Source organism: Neovison vison, chromosome 6, assembly GCF_020171115.1.
Source record: "Neovison vison isolate M4711 chromosome 6, ASM_NN_V1, whole genome shotgun sequence".
Classification (NCBI taxonomy): Eukaryota; Metazoa; Chordata; class Mammalia; order Carnivora; family Mustelidae; genus Neogale; species Neogale vison.
In genome coordinates, this window is record NC_058096.1 from 218,816,962 (window position 1) to 218,824,618 (window position 7,657).

A 7,657-nucleotide genomic window follows, 5' to 3' on the forward strand; every position below is an offset into this window, starting at 1 on the left:
CCAGCCAGCCTCCCCCAGCAAAGTTTCCTCTTGACCCTTCCAGCCGTTTTCCACGAGAATCCAACAGCCCTGGGTAATTCATAGCTGAGGCCAGGAAAGGAACCACATCAGTCAACCCACAGAATTGGGAAAAATTACAGGTTGCTGTGTTTTCAGCCACCGATTTGTGGGATAGCTTGTTATGGTGCTTCCGATAACCGAAACAGTCATCAGCGCTGACAGGCACACCCTCGGACCCCCAGGGGAAGCAGCAGTTCTGATGGAGTCGGGATGAGCCGGGAGGGGTCCCAGGTGTCCCGGGAGGGCAGCGTGTCTGTCGGAGAACGTTTCCAGACTGAGGACGGGCGGCTGTTTTTTTTACTCTCAGCATCAGCATTCTTGGAAGTGAGGATCTCCAGAACCTCGGCCGCCACTGGGGCTTCAGCACAACCATCTGGCCTCTGACCCTACGGCTTCCCCGGTGCTGTGGCTTCCCTGATCCAACCGCTGCCCCCACGGACCCGGAATGTGGATCTCTTGTGGGTTTCTCTGGGATATGTTTACTGAACTGGCCACATCCTCCTGCCTGTGGCTTCTGGGACACCTCATCTTTGTCATCAGCTCCTCAGTGTCAGGGACTTTTCCAGGCACTGGGGATTCAGCAAGGTACAAAATTGGCAAAAAAAAAAAAATTGATTTGGGGGAGATTCCCTGGAAGGGAAGACAGTAAACAAATGAACAGATAGGCACCAGGTGTGACCATGTCATGGAGTGATAACTGTATATATTGTACCGTGCTGCCCCCCCCCCAGGGACAATACAGAGGAAGGAGATGTGATTGGGGGGCCGCCATTTTAGGTAGGATGATCAGGAAGGGCCTTTCTGAAAAAGCAGCATTTCTTTGGAAAACAGTGTGACGGTTCCTCAAACGGTCCAACCTTGAATGGCCACGTGACCCAGCAGTTCCACTCCTAGGTACCTATCTAAGAGAATGGACAACAAACCCACACAAAAGCTCGAGCATGAATGTTCACAACAGCATGATTCATAATAGCTCAAAAGTGGGACTGAGCCAAATGTCTACCCACTGGTGAATAGGTAGATAGAATGTGGTATATCCATTCAATGGAATAGTATTTGGCCGTGAAAAGGAATGGAGCATGGGGACACCTGTGTGGCCCAGTTGATTAAGCATCTGACTCTTGATTTTGGCTCAGGTCAGTGCTTGCTTTGGCAGCACATACACTAGAATTGGAATCATTTTGGCTCAGGTCAGACTCTCAGGGAAGTTGGGGCTCCAAGCTCAGTGCTGAGTCTGCTTGTTTCTCTCCCTCTGTTCCTCCTTGTAGTCTCTTTCTCAAATAAATAACATCCTTAAAAAGGCAAAAAAAAGGAATGAAGCATTGTTAGGTGCTGGAATGTGACAAACCTTGAAAACATGATGCTAAATGAAAGAAGCCAGACACAAAAGACCACAGATTGTATGACTCCATTTATTGGAAATGTCCAGAATAGGTAAATCTATTGAGGCAGAAACTAGATTCACAGTTGCCAGGGGCTGGGACTGATGGTAGAAACTGGTGATGGTTAGGAGTAGGGAGTTTCTCTTTGGGATTATGGAATATTCTTGTTTTTTAAGATTTTTTTAAAGATTTTATTTATTTATTTGACAGAGAGAGATCACAAGCAGATGGAGAGGCAGGCAGAGAGGGAGATAGAGGGAAGCAGGCTCCCTGCTGAGCAGAGAGCCCGATGCGGAACTCGATCCCAGGACCCCGAGATCATGACCTGAGCCGAAGGCAGCGGCTTAACCCACTGAGCCACCCAGGCGCCCTCTTGTTTTTTAAGATTTACTTATTTATTTGAGAGAGTGAGAGAACATGAGAGACACCATGAGAGGGGGGAGGGGCAGAGGAGAAGCAGCTTCCTGCTGAGCAGGGAGCCCAATGCAGGACCGGATCCTGGGACTCCAGGATCATGACCTGAGCTGAAGGCAGTCGCTTAACCAACTGAGCCACCCAAGTGCCTCTTATGAAATGTTCTTACATTGGTTGGGGTGATGGATGCATGTTGTGTGCCTATAATAAAAACCATTGAATGGTAAGGGTGAATGACATTGTATGTGAACCCTTGTTTCAAAAGAACCAAGAAAGGAAGGAAGGGAGGGGAAACATTCAAGCAGATATCCAGATGAAGCAAGGGAGTATCCCTGAACATGCTGGAAGGAGCACGTGCCAGCCAGAGGGAGCCGAGCAGAGATGGGAACATGCCAGCATGTGAGCGGAATGTGGCTGATGGGCGGTGAGCAAGGATTAACTCACAGTTACTCTCACTGATTTCACAAACAACCATTTAATGACTCGTAGGTGCCAGACATGGTCCTAGAAGCTGTGAATACAGTGAAGAACATGAAGCTGAAATCTGGCTTTCACGGAAATCAGACATTAAACCGAGAATTCCAGTTACCACATCACGAGAATGGATTGTTCCATGAATTCATTTCTTTTTCTAATTAGTGGCTTTTAAAAAAAGATTTTATTTATTTGACAGACAGAAATCACAAGTAGGCAGAGAGGGGGTGGGAAGCAGGCTCCCCGCTAAGCAGAGAGCCCGATACGGGGCTCAATCCCAGGACCCTGAGATCATGACCTGAGGCGAAGGCAGAGGCATCAACCCACTGAGCCACCCAGGCGCCCCTCCTTTTTTTTAAGTAGGCACCACACCCAGTGTGGGGCTTGAACTCACACTTTTTTTTTTTTAAGATTTTGTTTATTTATTTGACAGACAGAGGTCACAAGTAGGCAGAGAGGCAAGCAGAGAGAGAGGGGGAAGCAGGCTCCCTGCAGAGCAGAAAGCCTGATGCGGGACTCGATCCCAGGACTCTGGGATCATGATGTGAGCTGAAGGCAGAGGCTTTAACCCACTGAGCCACCCAGGCGCCCCTCTTTTTTTTTTTTTAAGATTTTATTTATTTAACTTGACCAGGGTTGTGGGGAGAGCACACAAGCAGGGGGAGAGGGAGAAGCAGGCGCCTTGCCAAGCAGAGAGCTGGACCAGGGCTCCATCCCAGGACCTTGGGATCATGACCCGAGCCAAAACAGATGCTTAACGAACTGAGCCACCCAGGCGCCCCTCATTAGTGGCTTCCTCCCTTTATTTATGAACAGGCATCCCAGATTATCTCTCTTCTCTCTTGAATTGTCCAAGAATCTATAGGAGCCCTAAAAACCAAATTTCCGAGGAGAGGGAACAGAAAGGCTTCCCCCATCAACAGGAAACTTGGTCTTATCTGTCCCCTCCTGCAGTTCCTCCCCCAAACATACAGTGGCGCTGCTGAAGACTGGTGCCCACGGTCGCACCAACGAATGATCCAGACCTCCTTCTGGGTCCCCAGGCCAAGGCTATGTTTCTTTGCAGGATGAAGATTCTAGTCCCTCCACAAACATGTGGCCAGACACCCCCTCAGCCCTGCGACTCATGCTCTTAGGTCTCCCACACAGCGGCCTCTCATCAATTCATTTAACAAAGATTTGAGAACCTACTGTGTGCTGGGCTCCGTTGACGGTCCTGGCCACTTAATGGTGAGCAAGACCTGCCCAGGTGGGTCGAAACCTAAATATTTGAAAAGTGAAACTCTGGGGGGAAAAAACCCCAAGTGGGAAGAGTTTCTTAGTCAAAATATGAAGAAAACAAACAACAGGGGCACCTGGCTGGCTCAGTTGGTGGAGCTTGCCACTCTTGATCTCAGGGTGGTGAGTTCAAGCCCCACGTTGGGCATGGAGCCGGCTTTTAAAAAAAAAAGGCAACCAAAGAAGGATCAATACATTAAGCTGTATTTTATAAATTTCTGCTTTTATTTGGGTCACACTTTGTTAAGAAGCTGTTTCTCCTAGATCTTTAATTTTATGGCACACATTCTGTTTTCCTTACCGTTATTCTCATTGTGGCTCTATTTTTCCTGTATCTTCTTTCTCCTTCCAGGCTTATCTCAGTTATATCCTGTTCACTAGTCTTTTTCTCAAATATGGACTTTATTTATTCATTCTGCTATTTTTGGTTTAAAGACATGGTATTGTTTTCCAGATGGGAGTCGAACGGCCTGCGTTGAAACCCCAGCGATCCCATTCCCGAACTGTCTAATTTCCCCACCCCCTGCCAAGCTGTCTAATCTTAGGAGGAGCCTCCCTACCGCCTGGTTCCCAGTCTGTAATATTAGTTCCTACCTCATTGGACTGTTACAAGCTCATGTGCATTGATGTGTTTAAAAGCACTTAAAACTTGCTTAAAACAATTAAATTCACTGTTGCTATTTTTTTCTCTTCAATTATTTCACCCTTCGTTAAAAAAAAAGTCCCCACTCCTCTATACTTTGTCTTATTATTTTTTTAAATGTATTTATTTATTTGAGAGAGAGAGAATGAGAGAGAGTGAGCATAAGAGGGGGAGGGTCAGAGGGAGAAGCAGAGCCCCCCACTGCACGGGAAGCCTGATGTGGGACTTGATCCTGGGACTCTAGGATCATGACTTGAGCTGAAAGCAGTCGCTCAACCAACTGAGCCACCCAGGCACCCAGCTTTTGTCTTATTTTTAGACATATATTTTTAAAAAGATTTTATTTTTAAGTAGTCTCTTCACCCCATGTGAGGCTAAAACCTACAACCTTAAGATCAAGGATCACATGCTCCACTGACTGAGTCAACCAGATGCCCCTGTTTTCTTTTTCTTTTTCTTTTAAATCTCAATCAGTTAAGTGCCTTTGGCTCAGATCATGATCGCGGAGTCTCGGGATCGAGCCAAGTGTGGAGCTCCCTGCTCAGCAGGGAGTAAGCTTCTCCCTCTGCCCCTCACCCGGCTCATGCTCTCTCTTGCTCTCTCTCAAAGAAATACGTTTTTATTGAGGATTTATTTATTTGAGAGAGAGAGAGCAGGGGGAGGAGCAGAGGGAGAAACAGTCTTAAGCGGACTCCGCGCTGAGGGCAGAGCCTGATGCGGGGCTCAATCTCACCACACTGAGATCATGACCTGAGCCGAAATCAAGAGTCAGACACTTAAACCGTGACACCCAGGGAGCCCCCCAACCATGTGTGTTTTCTAAAACTAATTTATCAAGAAGCGAAATACTTAATTCCTTCATGTTCAGTCTCCCATTCTCCTCCTTTCTTTTTTCCCCTCTTGTTTAAAAAAGTCTTTAAACTACTTTGACTACTTCTCACTGAATTTTGCTGTAACTCAGGTCATGTTTCTCCGGAGATTTTGAGTATCTATTGCATGCTGATTCATTCTTCCGGTTTGCTTTCCTGTAAATTGGTTGTATCCATCTTTTTCGAGGAAGTGGTTTGTTTTTTCTTATTAATTTACAGAAGTTCTGTATGTATTACCGAGAACAGATGCAGGTGTCTCCCAGGGGATGGCTAGTCTTTCCATTTTCCATACCGTGGTTTTCAAGGCTCATCACTAAGTAAAACTGGCTGGCTACACAACTCTGAAATGAACTAGTGGTAAGATCTAGCATCTAGGGGCGCCTGGGTGGCTCACTTGGTTAAGTGTCTGCCTTTGGCTCAGGTCATGATCTCGGGATCCTGGGATTGAGCCCGTCATTGGGATCCCTACTCAGTGGAGCGCCTGCTTCTCCATAAATAAATAAAATCTGGAAAAAAAAAAAAAGATCTAGTGTCTTGATCTCAGTAACCTAGAGTCTCAAGAAGCAGCACTTATCACCCTTAGTGCTATGACATTTATGAGAATCACATGCAACCACACCCAAGTGCATATATTTAAGAATGTGTATCACAAACATCAGAGTAGATGCCTGTGGGAGAGAGAGGGGAAGTCAGACCTTAAAAGTCAGTGGGGCTCAGGGGACAACTCAGGGCTGAGAAATATTATTTTCCAAATAACAGGAGGGTCCTGCTTCTCTTCCTAGAAGTATCCCGGTCCCGAGACGCAAGACCCATCTTGCCTTCATCATCAGAAATGGAGCCCACATCAACAGATACACAGCTGACTTAGCAGCAGGATCTTTCTGGGAGGGCACGCCCTTCTTCTGGGGCTCTCTAAGACAGCAGTATTCAGGAGGGGCGTGGGCTCAGTGGGAGGAAACAGGAAAAAAAAAAAGCCACAAGGATTGCACAACCTCATCAGAATGTGCTCTTGGGAAAGGACGTAGGTGGCATTGATTCATCAGCGCTTATGGAGGGAGTAACAGTGAGTGCGTTTGGAGGAGCAGCAGTGGTTTTCTGGAAGCGATAGCATTGAAAGTGCTCATGCAGGACTTGGCTGCTGTTGGCAGGAAAAGAAAGGGTCTGACAGGCAGAGGGCACAGCCAAGGCAAAGGCAAAGAGGCAGGAAGGTGGGTCTCTTCAGCCTGTGGCTGAAGCTGCCTTGCAGAGTCAGGGCAGGCTGTCCAGCCCTGCCCCATGCCCAAAATTCACTGGAAGGGGATTTAGGAAAAGCGAACAGAGGTCCCTGGCATGAGGATGGCCACAGACCTTCCACCAATAGTCCTAGCCCCGAGCAGAGCTGGGGACAGGTCCCACAAGGACTTGAATAGCAGAGACAAGGGAAGGGAAGAAGGCAGAAGTTACGGGATTCAGCTTCAAGGTTAAGAACACTCTGTGGGGAAAAAAAAAAAAGAACACTCTGTGGTTTTGATTTTCTCCAGAGACGGGAAGCTCGCTACCTACCAGGGAATCTAGGTCATTGCAAAGGGTATGTTATGCATTGGTTGTTGCTGTAAGTTTGGGCTTTGCTTTTTTATCATGGAAAAAAAAAATCAAGCACACACAAAGTTATGCAGAAATATAAAAACATGGAAACCCACATGATTTCCTCTCAGCTCTACCAAGTTTTGACTTCTTTACATATTTCAGATCCTCTTAAAAGGAAATAAGTTGTACTTTCTCTTCTTGTTCTCCACCATGGGGATCAAGGTGAAAAGGAGAACCCCATGGGGGATCCTTGCATCTGTAAGCTCTGCCTCAGCATCTGTGTGGGGGAGAGCCAGAGTGCTGGAGCCGTGCAGAGGCCAGCCCTCGGTGTTCCCCAAAGCTAGATATGCCATCAGAACCTTTGGCAGCAGGAGAGAAGAACCGGCGGCCCCCTGTGGGGCTAAAATGAAAGGAATCCCGGACAGAGGTCTAAAGCTGCAGGAGTATGAGTTAAGAAAAAATGGCTTTTCTGATCCTGGAAATTTTGGTTTCGGGACCCAGGAGCACATTGATCTGGGGATCAGATATGATGCAAACATGGGTGTGTGTGCAACCTGGACTCCCGTGCAGTGCCGACTAGTCCAGGCTTCAGCATCAGACAAGATCACACAAGAGGGGCAGGATGGGCTGCAGGGCGGCCAGATGCGGAATCAGCAAAGAGGAGGCCAGACGCTGGTTCCAGCAGAAGTACGATGGGATTGCCCTCCGTGGCTGATAAATTCCTGTGTCTATCCAAAAGCCAAGACAAACTTTTCAGTGGAAAAAAAAAGTTGTAGCTCTTTTCTTCCCCAAGGTCACTGCCCTTTCAAACTTGGTATTTGCTATGTTAAGCCAACTTCACGGGTGTATTTAGATAATGTATTGTTGGGTGGTTTTACTCATCCAGAAGCTTTTTGTGACTGGTACCACGTGTTCTGGCTCCTTCTACCATGTATTTTTTGCCTCCTCCACACTAAAAGATATGTCTAATC

General features: G+C 47.2%; 1 pseudogene; it reads left to right on the forward strand.

Moving 5' to 3' along the window:
- The first annotated feature begins 5,386 nt into the window (after positions 1-5,386).
- LOC122910259 lies at positions 5,387-7,401 on the forward strand (annotated as a pseudogene).
- Positions 7,402-7,657: the final 256 nt, after the last annotated feature.